Source organism: Schistocerca nitens, chromosome 6 (assembly GCF_023898315.1).
Source record: "Schistocerca nitens isolate TAMUIC-IGC-003100 chromosome 6, iqSchNite1.1, whole genome shotgun sequence".
Classification (NCBI taxonomy): Eukaryota; Metazoa; Arthropoda; class Insecta; order Orthoptera; family Acrididae; genus Schistocerca; species Schistocerca nitens.
The window spans coordinates 448331776-448350111 of record NC_064619.1 but is presented as its reverse complement, the minus strand read 5'-3'; the positions used below and the strand labels follow the sequence as shown (position 1 = coordinate 448350111).

At 45.4% G+C, this 18336-nt stretch overlaps 1 protein-coding gene and 1 non-coding gene across 3 annotated transcripts in view; one reads left to right on the top strand and one right to left on the bottom strand.

The window, feature by feature from the left end:
- LOC126262242 (semaphorin-1A) overlaps nt 1-18336 on the top strand; it is a 923656-nt gene that overhangs the window by 206523 nt on the left and 698797 nt on the right. The gene's annotated exons all lie outside the window — the stretch shown is intronic.
- LOC126264098 (U1 spliceosomal RNA) lies at nt 11203-11357 on the bottom strand. The gene has a single exon (XR_007546925.1). It is a non-coding gene; the product is annotated as a U1 spliceosomal RNA (small nuclear RNA).

Genomic DNA, 18336 nt, shown 5'->3' with positions numbered 1-18336 from the left:
CATGAAAATTCTAACTACGTGCTCTGGCATAACGTCGAAAAGGAGAGGGGAGGAATTGTGCATTGCCGACACGTATTTCTAGAAGTTTGAAGAGCACAAGTCCAAAGAGAAGTGACGCAGCTCATTACTTCTTCCCAGACTCATCCCGCGAAATGACCGTAGTCTCCTGGTGTAAATAGAGAAATTAGAACCATTCTAGGTTTGTCGACATTTTTTTCTTCTATTTGCGATTAGAGACGGGGACGATGGTTCACGGAGGCTTCTTCAGAATAGGATGACGAATAGGAAAGGTATTGAAATCTTCCTTCAAGAGAACCGCGTCTCTCGCCTGATAATCAGAGGAGATACAGGGTGCGGTGGCGTTCATAGCGTAATTTGACTTGCGTAGTACAATGATGTACTGCAGGATTGCGCGCCAGCTCGTGCCGCATTCGTGTACTAATGAGATGCCGTTTCGAGTGTGACAGTGATATGGAGCGATGGAGTGCACAGATCGTGGCTTTGCTGTTGAAAGTTTTCAAGAATAACGACTCTATTATTGCTATTCAGCGTCTATTTCGGCAACACTTCAACTTAGGACGTCATGGGAAAGTTCCAGGTGGACGGACCATTATGAGATGGGGACGTGCATTTCGAACAACAGTTTCCGTTTGCAATGGCAAACCGGGAAGAAGTGAAAGAACTGTGAGGACACCAGACGCCGTGGAAAATGTTCTTCCTGTACTATTGCGTAGCCCAAAAAGATCTGCTCGCCGTCATGCGCTAACTGTGCATATGATCGATCGCTCATTCAGGAGAATATTGAACGAAGATCTCCATTTTCACCCATATAAGCTGCAGATTGTTCAGGACATTAGGCCTCGCGATTCGGTTTCACGCGAAACATTCTGCTTAACCATGCGTGATTCCCTTCACCAAAATCCACAAATTTTGCACACCATCCTGATGTCAGATGAAGCTCATTTCGAGTTATGTGGTTCAGTGAATAAACAGAATATGCGTATTGGAGTGATGTAAACCCGCATGAACTGCACATCAAGCCCTTGCACAGTTCTTGTGTCACATTGTGGTGCGGAGTTGCTTCCTTTGGGATTATTGGCCCTTACTTCTTTGAGGATGACAGCGGTTTGGCTGTAACTGTCACCAGCGAAATCTACCTAAAGATGCTGCAAGACTTCGTTCTTCCCCAATTATGTATGGTCGATGTGGATGTCGAACAATTATGGTTTCAACAAGGTGGAGCGACCTCACATACAGCCAGAATTTGCATGGATTTCTTGCGACAGACATTTCCCGTAGAGTAATTTCCCGTTTTGATATTTTCTGGCCGCAACGCTCTCCTGACCTTTCATGTGCAGACTTTATCCTTTGGGGCTACAGGAAGCAAGAAGTGTTCCGAACACGTTGTGCCACCATTCCTGAGTTGAAGGATCGCATCAGAACTGCCGTCGACAATGTCCCAGGGAATACGTTACTCCGAGTTATGGAAAGCTTCCAGGCTAGACGAATGTGTTGCGCAGAGGGGGCATCTTTTGACAGGAGTTAAACACAAAAAGTAATCCACGCAATGGACAATGTCTTACAGATTAGTAAATGGCATACCTTTAAATATTAACATAAGAGGTAATAAATAAATTACAGTTACTGCCTGATGGTGTGTTTTGAATATCCTACTATGAACGCTGCCGCACCCTGTATAATCAGAGATGTGACTTATACATCAGCAAAAGTTGTTCCGATCACGCGATCTCCCACCCCTAGACGTATGGTGCAAAGATTCTGCAAGACCCTATATATACATATCGAGGTCTATTCCCACTGTTTGTTACTCCAACATCCCTTCAACTATAGTTTTGGGCAACGACTCCTGTTTTAATAAGAGCCCAACTATTCAGTCTCGTTTATTCTTATTTTATTCATTAGCCTTTTTTTTTCTCGTTGACTCGGTGCAGAACGTGTTCATCGATTATCTGATCAATCCATTTCTTTTTCCTTTGTCCATGTTCCACAGCCAGAGATGTGCCCCCAAATGGTTCTGGTCTCAAAATTTAAGGGTTCACATTTTAGGATGTTAGAAGCTGGACGCGATATATAGGGTGAGTCAGTAGGTACATGATTTGATGGATAGTAGCATTGGTAATTCTGAATGAAAAAACTTCATATGGACAGATACCCTATTCCGAATGACTTCAGAGACAGAGCACGCTTAATGTACTGGTACAGTGTTACTTATTTTCTGTATTATTCAAACTTCGTCATTATTTACAACGTAACACAGTAGTGTTGAGGACGTCGAGACAAACAGGACACTTGGGGTCTATAACAGGAAACTCCTCAACTTGGCCTGCGGGGCGCGGCGCGCGAGATTTTCAATATCCTCTCTTCGCGAAAACTACTAGCCCTAGAGTATAACTTCTTTGTAGGAAATGTTATGTAGTTTAGTTTTGTACCGCGACACGTTTCAGCTAGAGGCCGCGGTTTGTGGGTTATTCAAGAAACTCTCGTTAAAGGTTCCTTATCTCGTAAACCATGCGGAATAGGATCTACGTCCATAGTAGTTTTTTGTTCAGAGTCGCCAATACTACAACACCTAAAAGCACGTGTCTTTTCTCCTTGCTCACCCTGTATACATACTACCTAACGGCACCATTGACTGTCGTTTTTCATGTAGCCGGGGGAAATATTAAACCTACCGATACCACCTGTCTGCTTGAGCCCTTACTTCATTAATATGGTGGCTAAAAGCCGCTCATAGAAATTCAATTATCTTGAAATACGCTCCGTAACAAAAATTGCAGATATTATGATACATTCACTGACTGCTGGTTCAGAACCAGTCAGTGACAAACCTAACGTAGACTTAGAGCTACCATAGAGAGAGACGTTTGCCTGGATAAGAGAAATGTAACTCCCTATCCTCATCTACAGATTTCCATTATTATTCGCGGTTATTAAGGTTTGTTAAGCCATTCGGCAGCCGGTATGACGACCGGAATGTGCGTAGCCTAAACTTCATGCTGGATACGGACTGACGTCGTAATGTATATTGTGTTCACTAAACGTACATGTCGGTCATAGCCACATTTTGATTCATCATAGCTTCCAAAATTCTTGTTATGTCCCGTAAGTTACAACTTAATGTCGTAATTAATGAAATGGTTTCTGTGAAGTATTCTGTCGAACATTTCCGCTACATTGAGAGGTCAAATAAAGTAGTGTTCGAAGTTGTCATATAGGTACTATATCAAACTACTTTAATTATTAAGCCGTAATTACCAATCATGTTGACGTGCTACACTTCTCAAGGCAATAAGCACTGAGTACTTATAAACATGTCCGCTTCCGTAGCTGAGTGGTCAGCGCGGCTGACCGCCATACGGAGGGCTGGTGCTCGATTCCTGGAACTGCTAGGGATTTTTCCTTCGTGGGAAGACTGGAACGGGGTACATTCAGCCTTGTGATGCCAATTAAGGAGCCTCGTAACAGAGTAGTAGCGCCTGCAGGTAACGAAAACTGACAGCGCCCGAGAGAGCGCCTCTATATCGCGTCCAGTGACGCCATTGGCGGAGGACGACACAGCGGTTGGTCGGTACCGATGGGCGCCGTAGGCACTGTGGACGGAGTTTGTTGACTTGTAAATATATTTAAGAGGAACGTTGACAGATTTATGTCATCTGTGATACACAAACTTTAACGAGCTTCCAATGTTTGGTAAATCCTGCAAGACCCTGCACGTCGCTTTGTGGTAGTTTTTGTAAATGTTAAGTGATCTTTGCTACTGTAAAGGAAACAGGACTGAGTACCATGTAAGGGAGCTTGGTATTACAGAATCAGGATGCAAGTGTGTGCTTTTCCTTAATATATTGTCTTTCGGGCCGTGATGTCACTTACAATGACATGAAAATAAGAACACAACAACACCTAGTCCCCGAGCGGGGAAAATCGCGGATCCGGCCGGGAATAGAACCCGCGTCTTTTCGCTTAGCAATCCGCCGCTACCGAGGTGGACATGATGGTCATTTAACTGTGCGGAAAACCAGGAAGGACAGCAAGTCGCCACTTCACCCCCTGCAGATGTCAACAACCCATATTCGCTTTGCTCTGCCCATTGCAACAAATACAGTAGCCTACCAAACGAAATGGGCTCTAGTAGTGAAGTAAACAAAAAAATGTTATTAGCGATCACGTATAACTCAAATGGACGAAACTGGTAGTATTATCACGATCCTATAACTTGTAATGACAAAGTAACTAATTCTGTATACATCCACAGCTCTAGGGTCATTTTGCTAAATGGGACAAACTTCAAGTAACGATGCGTGAGAGGATAAAGAGCGAAATAGGCCATATGTACTTACGGTCAGAAGTGCGTTCCAAGGGAGAAGCAAGTACTCGAAGGTGCAGGTAAATGATCTCTGACAGAGTAGGTTTCAGTGATACAAAGCACACATGATAAAACACGAGGAAAAAGGGGAATATGTCTGTGCTAGAATTTTAACTCCATAGTCGAAAGGGCACACAGATGGAACGCCTATACGTAGTAGCCACATTACCCTTTGTACCATCAAAGGCAAAGGAGGCAGGTTGACCTTTAGGATATGCAGATATGTCTCGCCTGTGAGGCTTCGTGGAAGGATGACTGGTCCCACCAGGTGGTTGCCAGTAATCGCCGCCCGCACATTGAGGTTGAACTGGTGGTGATGGTTCGCTGCCACCATAGTGTAGGGGTTCTCCGTAGCCCACAGGTGGGTGTTATGAGTGATGACGTTACAACCCCTCGTAATGGTAGTCTCATTTGTGAATAGGATGGACGATGGGAATTCCAGCACCGTGGTGGCCGTGCGACGAAACAGCGGAAAAACTGTCGCCGCGGAGGCAAGTTCGCGAGTAATAAGGCAGCGTTAAAGTGATACGGATAGTGACTGATGTCGTGGAGAATGTTGACATGCTGGCGGGCCGCCTGCCTGATGCTGATACCTTGGTCACTGTCAGGGACCTTCAAGGGGGTGTAGCTCTGTTGGACGCATATCCGTCTCTTTGTCCGTATGACCTTTCATGATCCTTATCGGCTCTGGAATCGTTTCCAACGGTTTGTACTCATTCAGCAAAATCGCACTGTATATCCGTAGATGTCTACATCGGAGATATCCGCATGCGCACATGCTTTTATTCGCAAAGTAATTACAGAGCCCTGCACGAAAAACGCAGCTGGTAATAAATACGTGACGTGTAATTACCTATTTAATTAAAGCGTAACACTTTATCCTATGCTGTTAAACAGCGTATGTGACTGGTATATTATTAGTGCTACTTTTGCGAGCACACTGTGAAGCGTCGATTGTTTGCTGTACCCGCCTTAAATGTTTTTTCCTGCGAAACCTGGAAAATACAACAACTGAACGTCAGGCATGTTTTTCTGCTCCTGTAATACTTAATATTGTACCTTTTGTTATTCCCCTGTCAGTCACACGACTTCGTAGGGTATTCCTGCGATTATCATAATCTATCATGTCTGGACGCCTGTCTGTTGTTGTGAAGGACCGGTGGACTTTTCCTTAATGCCTTCTGCCTGAATTTGGGTTTTGAACGTCGGGAGGTTGATGATTTTTTTTATGAGTTTGTTTGTGTGTGTGTGTGTGTGTGTGTGTGTGTGTGTGTGTGTGTGTGTGTGTGTTTTCTTAGTTATTTAAACCCTGAAGAGACGAATGGATTTCTCAGGAATAAAGATGATGCTGCAGAAGCTGCTGTTTTGCTGAGGTATGCCCGCAGCATGCATTACGTTGCATAAGTGTTCAGAACTACACCTTCCACGGTTTCCAGAGATGTAAATACGTACGAAGAAACTGAGGGCGTCACCAAGTTAGAGGGAAGAATTTCAGTGAGACAACTTACCGAACAAGACTGGAAGAAGCCCGTCTTCAATCCAGAAGATCTGCTACAAGTCCAGAACTCGCAACAGAGCATCACACAGCTCGATTACGTTTCACTAGGGAAGGTCGCTTTTGGAGAGTACAACAGTGAGAGGAAGTGTTGCTCACCGATGAGTCAAGATTTGGCCTGCGATCACCTGACGGTACAGAGTGAGTCTGCAGAAGGCCTACGGAGGGGTATTCCCCTTGCATCTTCTCATCCAAGACACCAAAGGTGGTTCTGTGATGGTGTGGATAGGAATCAGTGTGGCTGCAAGGACGGCTTTCGTCCTCGTTGAGTGTGGGAGCCTTACAGCAGATCGGTATGTGGCAGAAATTCATTTCGAGAATGTCGTGCCGTTTATTGGTGATAGCTGTACATTAATGCATTACAATGCGCGCGCAAATGTTGCGAGAATTGTGCAGGAGTTGTAAGATGAAGCGGAGGTCCGTGCTAAAGTGGGGCCTGCTAGAAGCTGTAATTGATTCCTATTGAGCGTGTAGGGGACTAGCTGACGAGAAGGGTTTGTCAGCACTATTCACAGACCCTATAGGACCCACGGATGGCCCTCCTGAAGGAGTGAGAGATGATCCACCAAGAGAACATCGCTGCATTAGTCAGGAGCGTGCCTGAAAGTTTGGATGCTGTGATTGGTGCAAAAGGGGTTAATCACGTTCTAGAAGATGCTATGAGACTTGTTTGAAGTGTGGAAAACTAATCATCGTTAGACATGTGGGAAGGGGGTGGTGGGGTTGGTTGTACCACAATATTTTACCGTAAAATAGTGTATTGGTGTCATAGAAGTGATTTGAATTTAAAATAAAACGTTTAAAATAATTTTTTAAAGAAATTGTAGTGTTGCGCATTTCGTGCAGGTTCGTGTATTACTACGGGTAACCTTATCCGCTCAGACTTCTACTTGGAGATCCATTTGTCACCATTGTCTACACTGCAAAAATTCATAATTGATTGATCATTCACGACGTATTACAGAGGTGTTTACGTGTAGATGTTACAATTTTTAAAAAATTATAGTGAATGATATGTCCAATGGTTCGCAATAAATGCGTTAATTGAAGTTGAATAGAGACTCACACAACCGCCTCCGCAACTTTTTAAGTTGCGTGATCTTTTTTTTTATCTGTGTGCAAATGTTTTACAAATTAACTTTTTGACAATGGGGAAATGAAGCTACCTGAAGTGTTCTCAAAGTACTGAGTGAATACATTTAAATAAGGAAGAAAATATTATGCACCTGGTTAGGAAATTAGGTGTGGAACACATGGGTCCCACAAAGAACGTGCCTATTCTTATGCAATAAGATTTGTAGTTTCATACCAAAAGATGGTTACTTGCACTGCTATGTCATATAGCAGAGGGCGCCATTACAGAAAAAATGGTTCAAATGGCTCTGAGCACTATGGGACTCAACTGCTGAGGTTATTAGTCCCCTAGAACTTAGAACTAGTTAAACCTAACTAACCTAAGGACATCACAAACATCCATGCCCGAGGCAGGATTCGAACCTGCGACCGTAGCGGTCTTGCGGTTCCAGACTGCAGCGCCTTTAACCGCACGGCCACTTCGGCCGGCCTATTACAGAAAAAAAAAAATGGCTCTGAGCACTATGGGACTTAACAGCCATTACAGAATACCGCAGAGTAACAGCGTAGGTAGGCAAAGTTCTCAGCCTCCTTCAGTTGATAAAAACCATCATCAGTGATGAATGTCCAGCCTATAAAAGCGAAGGAAAGGAATTAGGAATCAGAAACTGATCCTTGACTGAAAAACAATGAAGCGGTAACTAAAAGAGATGGGATCAGTCCCATGTAATGTGAAACAGCTGACAAAAACGGGCCTGACTTGCGTTAAAATCACTATGAACTGTCATTATTTGATCGATTAAAATATCTTCTTGTGGGCCCACATCATTTAACGGACGATGATGATGCTCGGGGAGTACTATATCCTGGAGTGATCGAAAAATAAAAATAAATAAAGTTAATCATGAAACCTAACACAATTATGTGTAAAAATACACCGAATAAAATTATTTTTAGCATGTTTAGGGGGCTACCAATGGTCGAAAGGAAGATGTTTATGCTGAAGGCCACTGTTAATGGAATCCAACACGCTTATGTGTGTTTGGCACCAACATACTAGTACTCGTAGCAGGAGATAACACAAGCTACAAGGTGTCCTGTGTGATGTCGGAGCATATGCGTTGGAGACGGTTAAGGAAACCGAATGCGGGAGACAGGGAAGATAAGAGAAACGCGCTGCTAGGCTGTGATGAGGCATTGCGTTCACCACGCGAAGTGTTAGACTCGGCCATCCGTATTACCTAACAATAGGGCGTGGGTGATAATATAATATCGTTACTAAAGTGAAAGTTTCTTTTCTTTTAATCGTGCTACTTACTTCTGTAACATTGAAACTGCGTTCACAATAAAATCATCATCATGATCTACATGGGCCGGCAGTCGGTTAACTAGGATATTAACATGAAATAAAGAACCTATAGTAAGGTAACCAACTAGTTAGATGCTGAGACCCCTTAATTGAAACATTCAAATAGTCATAGTTGGCCAATAAAGCTCGGTGCCCTAATTCCGTCGCAAAAGGTAATACAGGAGCAAAATAAATATAGTCACAGTTGTTTTATTTCTGTCGGCGTACGTATGTCGTCGCAAGCCACTTCACGACGTTACGTGTGAAACTCCGACGTCTGGAATCGGTAGGTTCAATAGACCGTAGGCGGGCTTCGAGCGTAGAGGATGAGCATCCGGAAAGTGAGAGACGTGTGGTGTTATGTAGGAGGTGCAGCGCAGTAATGGCAGGCACGGTAGCGCGGTCACGCACGGAGCGGCGGCGGCGGCGGCGGTGTCTGCGCGTGGCGCGTGCCGCGTGTGGCAACAGTGGGGCTCCCGCTGCCGCCACAGTCGCCTATCGATCCGTGGGTGCAGCGCCGCTACAAAGGCACGCCACGCCAGCCGGCAACTTTCCCTGCGTGGCCACGCCGCGCGTCACAACAGCCCACGGCAAGCCACTGCGACCTCTGACAACAAATACCGGCCGCGACACTGTCGGCGTCGTCCTCCGAAAACTAGGCGCGCGAGTCGTGCACCTAGGGAACGGACTGGCTTATATAACCGGATTACGATATTATTGCACTTGGCCTCCCGTGGACGTTGTCGGAACACGCGGTGACTTTACCGTAAACAAGTACAGTGGTGACTAAGAAGGGAAGAGTCTGACATGTGGCTAAAGTTTTTCGAAGCTAAAAATTGAAAATAAAATTACACGTGTTTCGGCTTTTTGCTACATATTCTCCTAGCTTCTGAAAGAGTGGAGGTCAAAGTAGATGACGCAAAAACGTATACATCGAATAGCATCTAAAAACATTTTTAGCCGGCCGGAGTGACCGTGCGGTTCTAGGCGCTGCAGTCTGGAGCCAAACGACCGCTACGGTCGCAGGTTCGAATCCTGCCTCGGGCATGGGTGTGTGTGATGTCCTTAGGTTGGTCAGGCTTAATTAGTTGTAAGTTCTAGGTGACTGTTGACCTTAGAAGTTAAGTCGCATAGTGCTCAGTGCCATTTGAACCATTTAAACAAACATTTTTGTAAATACAGGGTGGCGCACGAAATGTGTTACCATTTTGTTTTTGAATATAAACTTTATTGTCAATACAATCTGAAAGGAACATATACTACAATGAAGAGCCGTCCATGGAGATTTGTTCTAACTCAGCACATGCTCAATATGGCCACCATTTTGTTTCCTAACTTCCTTCAAACGAACTCTGAAGTTAGTGATTACCCTATGGCACATGCCTTCCGTAATTTCACTGCAAGCTTGAAGAATAAGTCTTCTGAGTTCCATTAAATCACGTGGACGTTTCGGGAAAATTTTTCCCTTTAGGTACTCCCAAAGAAAAAAGTCACATGGATTGAGGTCTGGACTATTGGGGGGCCAATTTTGTCCGACATTGAAGCGACCTGGAAACCTGAGTGAAATGATCCGCATGTCGAAATGCTCGTGTAAAAACTCCAACACAGTCTTTGCGCCGGCCGGTGTGGCTGAGCGGTTCTAGGCGTTTCAGTCGAAAACCGCGCGACCGCTACGTCGCAGGTTTGAATCCTGCCTTGGGCGTGGATGTGTGTGATGTCCTTACGTTAGTTAGGTTTAATTAGTTCTAAGTTTTATGGGATTGATGACCTCAGATGTTAAGTCCCATAGTGCTCAAAGCCATTTAAACCAAAACAGTGTTTGCAATATGTGGCGTTGCTCCATCTTGCATGAACCACTGTGTGTTGAAGGGCAAGGCAGTAGCAAGAAGCTGTGGAATGAAGCTATTACGAGCATGCTCAAATAACGCTCGCTGTTCAGTTTCTTCAAAGAAAAAGGAGCCAATAAATCCGTGACTGGAAATTGCTGCCCACGCTGTAATCCTCGGAGCATAATGATGTTCATGAAGCACTTGTGGGTTTTCAGTGGCCCAAAAGCGTACATTTTGTTAGTTAACCACACCGTCTAAATGAAAATGCGCCTCGTCTAAAAACCAAACGTTGTTGAGAGTTTCTTCCCTACCCTCCGCCGACTGAGCAAACAGTAGTCTCTGCTGCTTCTGTGCACAGATCATCTTGTATGAGTACATATGGAGGTCACTTTTAAGAATGCGTTGAACGGAGCGTCTGTATATTCCCAGTTGCACTGTTGCCTTTCTACAAGATTTCCCGGGACTTCTCTGTACAGCAACTTGTACCGCTTCAATATTCTCCGACGAACAAACTGGTTTAGGCCGAGGTCGCTTCGCTTCCAATACTGTTCCTTCCTGTACAAATTTATTGTACAACCTGTGGATTGTCTTCTTGCAAGGGACCCGTCGTGTGTTAAACTGTTGTCGAAAACGCCTCTGAGTCACAAGGATTTTCGTTTCATGAAAAAGTAACACAATTGCCCCTCGTTGCTGTGTCGTCAGTCTTCCATTGTCAGCCATTGCTGCTTACTAGTCTCCTAGCGGCAGTATCGTGAATTACACGTCATTTCGTAACTCATTTGTTTTTCCAAGCTCTGCTGGTACTGCTGTAGAGATCCCAGCCGGATATCTAATGTGCGTCGTAAATTGTGAAAGAAACAATTGGTAACACATTTCGTGCGCCACCCTGTATAATATGGGATATGAGGTCCAAAGTTAATAATGTTATAGTTATTACGTTTTTTTTGTTTTCGTGCTGTACGTTGGGTATCGGCTGCCATCACAAAATGCTGCGTTTGAGATTGTAATAAGCACCGGGACAGCGCGAACGCAGTCCCGGCTACCAAAAATTGTGCGCCCGAGTTATGTTTGGAGTAATCGCGGGATCAGCTCGACCGAAGTGCAATGGAAGAGCCTTACCCCGGAGGAACCGCCTTCATGATCACGGTATCCCCTACGCCAAACTGCCGGTCCCTGCTCGATCGCCGGCCGTTGCGGCCGAGCGGTTCTAGGCGCTTCAGTCTGGAACCGCGCGACCGCTACGGTCGCAGGTTCGAATCCTGTCCCGGGTATGGATGTGTGGGATGTCCTTAGGTTAGTTAGGTTTAAGTAGGTCTAAGTCCTCGGGGACTGATGGCCCCATAGTGCTCAGAGCAATTTCAACCTGATCGATCCTTGGACAACGCGTTTTGTTTTCGACATTTTTTCGGTGTATAAATTATCGGAATACTTTCCTTTGCCATTTTAAAAAAAATAAAAGATCGATCGATGTGATTAATAATCAGATAAGTATATTTAAAATATTGACAGTTACTTTAGTCGTCATACGTAGTACAAAAATGCACCCCAACTATATTATTGGGTAATCCTAACTGATCGTTTATTGGCGAACTTTATCGCAAATAGTGGGGTGGATCTTAACGTAGAAACAGACAAAACAAATATATCTCGCACCATGCGCAACACAGGAACGAGATCTCGCCACATTGACGTGTGCCCCGGTATCTTATTCGTGGGGGGAAAAAATCTAATTCACGTTGCTAAAGAGATCTATTACATACTAAAATGAATGCGGACCAAGCGCGTGTAAGCGTATCTTGAAAGACGGGCGTGGGCAACTGGTTGTGAATCTACGCATGAATTTTTATAACATCCGCGCTGTCTTGGAATTTTCTGCTTCGCTGTGATGTCGCTTGATTTTGAAGTTGTGCGACGAAATTCGTTACTTGTCGGAAAAAGTAAACGTCACACGGTTTACAAAGAGAGGTACATTTTGCTGCTATCTCTTTCACGATGCGTCATGTATCGCGGTGAAAATAATTGTCAGTACATTATATACACTTATCTAATAATTAATTACACCTCCCGAAGCTTTATTACTTAAAAAAAAAAAGAAGGGAAAGAAAGGTAATCCGATTATCAGAACATCAGATACATCGAGTAAAATGTAAAAAAAAAAAAAAAGCCACAACAATGAGTCGAATACGGACCAGCAGTATGTTAGGCAAATGCCTTGCCTGCCCGACAGCCTTCTTGCTCTGCTCAACACACTGAACGATGGATGCCCAATAGACAGCATGAAAACACAAGAAATCAATAATTCGAACACTATTAACTTGGCACCCCATATTATATCAATAAAAATGTTTGTTTTTAGATACTCTTTTGGTACTGAAAATACGACACTCCACCATCAACTTCGCCCTCTATTCTTTCAGGAACTAGAGGGCTGTCTAGCAAAAAGCCGAAAGACGTACCTCTTTAGTTCGCAGCTCGTGGTCGTGCGGTAGCGTTCTCGCTTCTCGCGCCCGGGTTCCCGGGTTCGATTCCCGGCGGGGTCAGGGATTTTCTCTGCCTCGTGATGACTGGGTGTTGTGTGATGTCCTTAGGTTAGTTAGGTTTAAGTAGTTCTAAGTTGTAGGGGACTGATGACCATAGATGTTAAGTCCCATAGTGCTCAGAGCCATTACGTGCCTTTTTATTTTCAATATAGAATGTCCTTGCAAAACTTGATCAAAAGGGGTGACTCACATGTCAGACCCTTCCCTTGTAAGGACAACACATCGCACTGCGAATGATTTCATGACAGTTGTGTGTATACTGTGATATGTTTCAGCGTGTCCCCGTGAAATATCACAATAAAAACAAACAAGCCCACCAAAGCGCTCTCACTCCCAGGGTCAATGATACGGTGGTCGCCTAATAGTCACACCACGGCCTTCTAGTGCCTCCTGCTGGCATGACGGCTCTCAACTGCGTACCCAGGTTATAAACGAAGGGATGAGGGGAGAGGAGCGGCAACTCATTATTATTTGGTAACTGAAGAAGAAACCCACCACCGTAGCAGAGGCCGCTAAAGCGTGCCTGTGCAGTGGTGCTCGCCTCTGAGGTAAATCGGTTGGAATCCCGGTGGAGGATGCAATTTTTACGGCCAGTATTTGGCCGGCAAGGGGAGGAGAGGGAGTGGTGTAAAGAACCTGATCACCAGTCCGTGTGCTAATGACCTGAATTAAATTTCAAACCTCACCTCAGTGTTTCATGAAGGGAGGGTATGGACACAGTTGACGGTGATCCACCTGTAAGCTCGAAAGCTCCCTTGGATTTATTCGAGAGGAGTATGCTACGTGCCGCACCGGGTATACCGTCTCCTTTCCCGTCATCCATAACAACAGAAACGTCACATCACAGCATACACGCAACAGTTACACCAGGGCCAGCCAAGAATTCGGCGCGGGAGCAGTGCTCTACTCGTGTGCCGTAGCCGTCTCGCCTGACTGCATGCCTCCCCCACTGCCACGCCACGCTCTCTGAGCATCAGGAGGGGCAAGAAAGCATCTCATTTAAATGGCAGTCCAGTCGCACTGCTTAAAACTTGATTCCATATTTCTCAACAACGTAGATAGCAAACAAAACAAATTTTCAGTTTCGTTTAATTCTCCTTGGCAAGACATATTATAATTTTTATCTGGTACAAACATTTTACAATTTTTTCACACTTAGGTTGTCATATAATCATGACTGACTCAATTTCATAATCGAAGAAAGCCTTACACACATGACCACACGTAGATCTAAATATTTCCTCACGTTTGCAACCTCATTCTGAAGACGCGGAAACTGTTACCTAGCAAAACAACGTGGACCTCCTGGACAATATTAATGTAAAGGAATTCGGCTTTTAAATGGGAATTACATTGTAGATGAATTACTTCCCTACATGAATGCAAAGGCGCTTTCAACTGAAACTGTAAGCGGTATCGAAAGCAGCTACAGGATCGGCAGTGTTATCAGAACATTTAGAAAGCTATCCTTGTAATTCTTTCAAGGCCGCGATGCATTTTTCAGAGCTCGTTTTCTCCTTGACACTGGTGAGCTAACATTGAGCGTGCATTCGTCATCGCCATACTGGCATATCACCCGGCGTGATGGTATGGGGTGCCCCTGCCATTGGTTACACGTCTCGGTCACCTCTTGTTCGCATTGACGGCAGTTTGAACAGTGGACGTTACATTTCAGATGTGTTACGACCCTTGGCTCTACCCTGCGAAACCCTACATTTCAGCAGTATAATGCACGACCGCATGTTGCAGGTCCTGTACGGGCCTTTCTGGATACTGAAAATGTTCGACTGGTGCCCTGGCCAGCACATTCTCCAGATCTCTCACCAATTGAAAACGTCTGGTCAATGGTGGCCGAGCAAATGGCTCGTCACAATACGCCAGTCACTACTCTTGATGAACTGTGGTATCGAGTTGAAGCTGCATGTGCTGCTGCACCTGTACACGCCATCCAAGCTCTGTTTGACTCCATGCCCTGGCGTATCAAGGCCGTTATTACGGCCAGAGATGGTTGTTCTGGGTACTGATTTCTCAGGATCTATGCACCCAAATTACGTGAAAATGTAATCACATGTCAAGTCTAGTATAACTTATTTGTCCAATGAATAACCCTTCATTATCTGCATTTCTTCTTGGTGTAGCAATTCTAATGGCCAGTAGTGTAATTATTGATTGAATTTAAAAATTCAAAATACTATCATATTCGACTCATTGAGAGATGTAACCTTTAACACAGTAAGTCAAGTACTGAAATTAGAAACTGTGTATATATATTGAGCCAGCGTAACTCACGGTGCGCAAATACTCGGACTTTATTTACCCGGTATTTGTGAATGACAGCACTCAGCGACTTCTGACCAACTTTACACATAATTTCAAACCTTCTGTAAAAATTTTCCACTGTTACCCATCGCATGATGATAAAAGAAAAAAAAAGGTTACTACATTTCCTCTGTTTATGCAGTTAAATTTCAGCATTAGGCATAACGTTTTCGTATATTACTTCTTAATAGATAACTCCATTGGCAACACATTTTGCAGACAGTATCCACAAGTACCACTGAAAGTACCTACAAAATTATATCAGTGTAGGACAGAACATATGACGATATAAAAATATGTGAAAACTAGCTGTTTTTAAAAAGGAGCGTCTTTTACGTGGGTAGCTTCAAATATTTAACACATCAACTCATTTGTAAAGTAAACAGACGTTTCAAGCTACTTTATGTATGAGAGTCCGCGTCATTAAAAAATCGAGGGTGCGGAAGTGCAACAGCAAATGACATACCTATTCTCCATTGATTAATGACCGTCAAGAAGTTTACCTGGATTGGGGGACTACAGTACAGTGTCATCAGCAAAACAAAGGTGGTTAAAGGATCTGAAAATTCATAGTTCCGATCTTCAAATGGTCCGATGTGTCCACTTAAAAAAAAAAAAAAAAAAAAAAAATGAGGGAGAGAGAGAGAGAGACGAGCAGCGTTTTGATAGCGCAGTAGAGAATTTTGGTCGCGTTAGAACGAGTTGGCTGATGCCAAGCACGTCAACAAACTTGTAACGTCTGCAACTCAAGCAGGTGTGCACAGGTGTCCTTGGCTCCCTTTTAGTCCTTCGAGGCATCCTGCCTCTATCAGCTGCCGGACGCCGCATGAATACTGATTTCATCGGACAGACACACAGACTGAGTTAAGTATTTCTCCTTGATGTCTGCTACGCAATTGATAAATCAGTTTTCGTTGGCTTCCCTTACGATGAAAAGATGATGATCGAAAAAATTATTGTTGTGTGGGAAATCGCTTCTGACCATGTATCTGGACAGATTTTATGCGGCTGGCGCCTCTGAGCATTACTTTGAAATTCCGCACCAGAAATGTAAGGTTGGTAGTTTCCCACTAAATCAGAACTTAGGGTACCTTTCTAGGTACGTGCTCCCCCCCCAGGGGATCCACAACTCTTTTGTGGATACGTGCGTAGCGAGCACGGGACCCCGAGCTGATGTGGCCTTCCTTCCTTTCCGGGCTGCATACCTTCCCTTTCCGCATCCTTCCCCATTCCCCATCTTCGCCCCCCCCCCCCTTCACCTCTGGCTCTTTCTTTCCCTTTCTCTGGGGTTATGGTTTGTGCCTACGTCCGGAGACGGACGCTTGTACATATACTACATTCTTCGCCTTCATTCCTTGCTTGTAAGTCTTCATCCTTCCTTTGTCCTTCTCTTTTCCTTACCTCTTCTCTCTACCTTCTCCGCTGCGGCGTTTGAGACCTCTCTTCTTTCCTTTCCCTTTCTCTTTCTTCCTCCCTGTGCGTGTCTGAAGGCCAACCCACGCACTTCCATGCGTAGCCGGTGACGGGGTAACGCGTAATTCCCCGCCCCGGGTAGACAGGTAGGACACGTACGTACCCCCTGGTAACGGCCAGGCCCAGGGAGGGGTGATTACCCGAGCTGATACCTTCCGAAAGTGCCGATTGGTCCCTCCGTCCGTTTGTCGGGAGGTGTGACCTGAGGTGTGAACAATCACCTAAGGCGGGAGTGCCCTCAGAGAGGGCCCCCACAAGGGAGGAGCGCGCCATCGGAGACGCCGGTAATCATGGGGGATTCTTCCGCAATGGTTTCCTCACCTTCCACTATGTCTGCTCACAAACGTAAGTTCACTGAGTCTCAACCACAGTCAGTTCTTCCATCGTTGCCACAGTTCCTTGTTGTTTCTCGGTCTGACGAAGGTCACGACTTCTCCACGGTCAACCCTTTCATTATTCAGAAAGGTGTCGACGCAATTGCAGGTCCTGTAAAGTCTTGTTCCAGATTACGGAATGGCACCCTGTTGTTAGAAACAGTCAGTGCCCTCCAGGCACAAAAATTGCTGCGTACGTCACTACTACACACCATCCCTGTCCGGGTGGAACCGCACCGTACCTTAAATTCCTCGCGTGGAGTCGTTTATACACGCTCCCTCGATGGACTGTCTGACGAAGAAATTCAGCACTACCTGTCTGACCAGGGCGTAACTGCTGTTCATAGGGTTATGAAAAGGGTTGACACGAACATCATTCCAACCCGCACTGTCTTCTTGACATTTGACAAAGTTCAACTACCATCGAAAATCAAAGCAGGCTATGAGATAATTTCCGTTCGCCCTTACGTCCCAAACCCTACGCGTTGCTATCGGTGCCAGCGGTTCAATCACACCAGCCAGTCCTGTTCCAATCCGGCCAAATGTGTTACGTGTGGCAGGGATGCCCATGAGGGTGCTTGTCCACCTCCATCCCCTCGCTGCATCAACTGTATGGGTGACCACGCCGCTTCCTCTCGAGATTGTCCCGTTTTTAAGGACGAAAAGCTCATCCAGGAAATTCGAGTAAAGGAAAAGGTGTCGACCTTTGCTGCTCGAAAATTATTCGCCAGTCGACAGCCCACCGTGCCTCAGAAAGGAAAATACAGCCCTGTCCTTGCTTCTCCTCGGCCAACAAAGGAGGCGGCCACGCAGACTTGCGACCTCACCTTTAGTGCCACGGTCGTCAGATCGGCCAGCGCAAAGATCGCCCGTTCAACCTCACCACTTTCGCCTGCCCACTCTCTGGTTCACCCTTCGTCGAGTTCTGCTAAATCTCGAGCCCAAAAGTCAGACACCAAGACTTCGAAAAAAGAGCATACTCGTGAAGAGTTTTTACGTACGGCAACTTCGCAACCATCGGTTCCTCCTTCCTCTAAACATCATACTTCCAAGAAGGCTACAAAGAAACCCAGTTCCTCTCCTTCTCCGACAAGGCGTGTCCCATCTACAGCACCACCTGGCGGAAGTCGCCCTCGGCCGTCTTCTGTGTCGCCGAGGCGCACTGCTGGCGGCCGATCAACCGGCCGGTCGCTGGTGGCAGGAGCTGCTCCTGACCAACCTATGGATCAGGATCTTCTGCCTTCGGCTGAATGCCATTCCATGCTGTCGGTCGCAAGCTCAGAGCAGTCGATGAGTTGACAGCGACCTTGGTCACATTCCTCCATTTTCTGTTCACCCTATGTCCATTATCCACTGGAATATCCGCGGTATTCGAGCCAATCGGGATGAATTGTCGATCCTCTTAAAATACTACTCGCCGGTCATCTTTTGTCTTCAGGA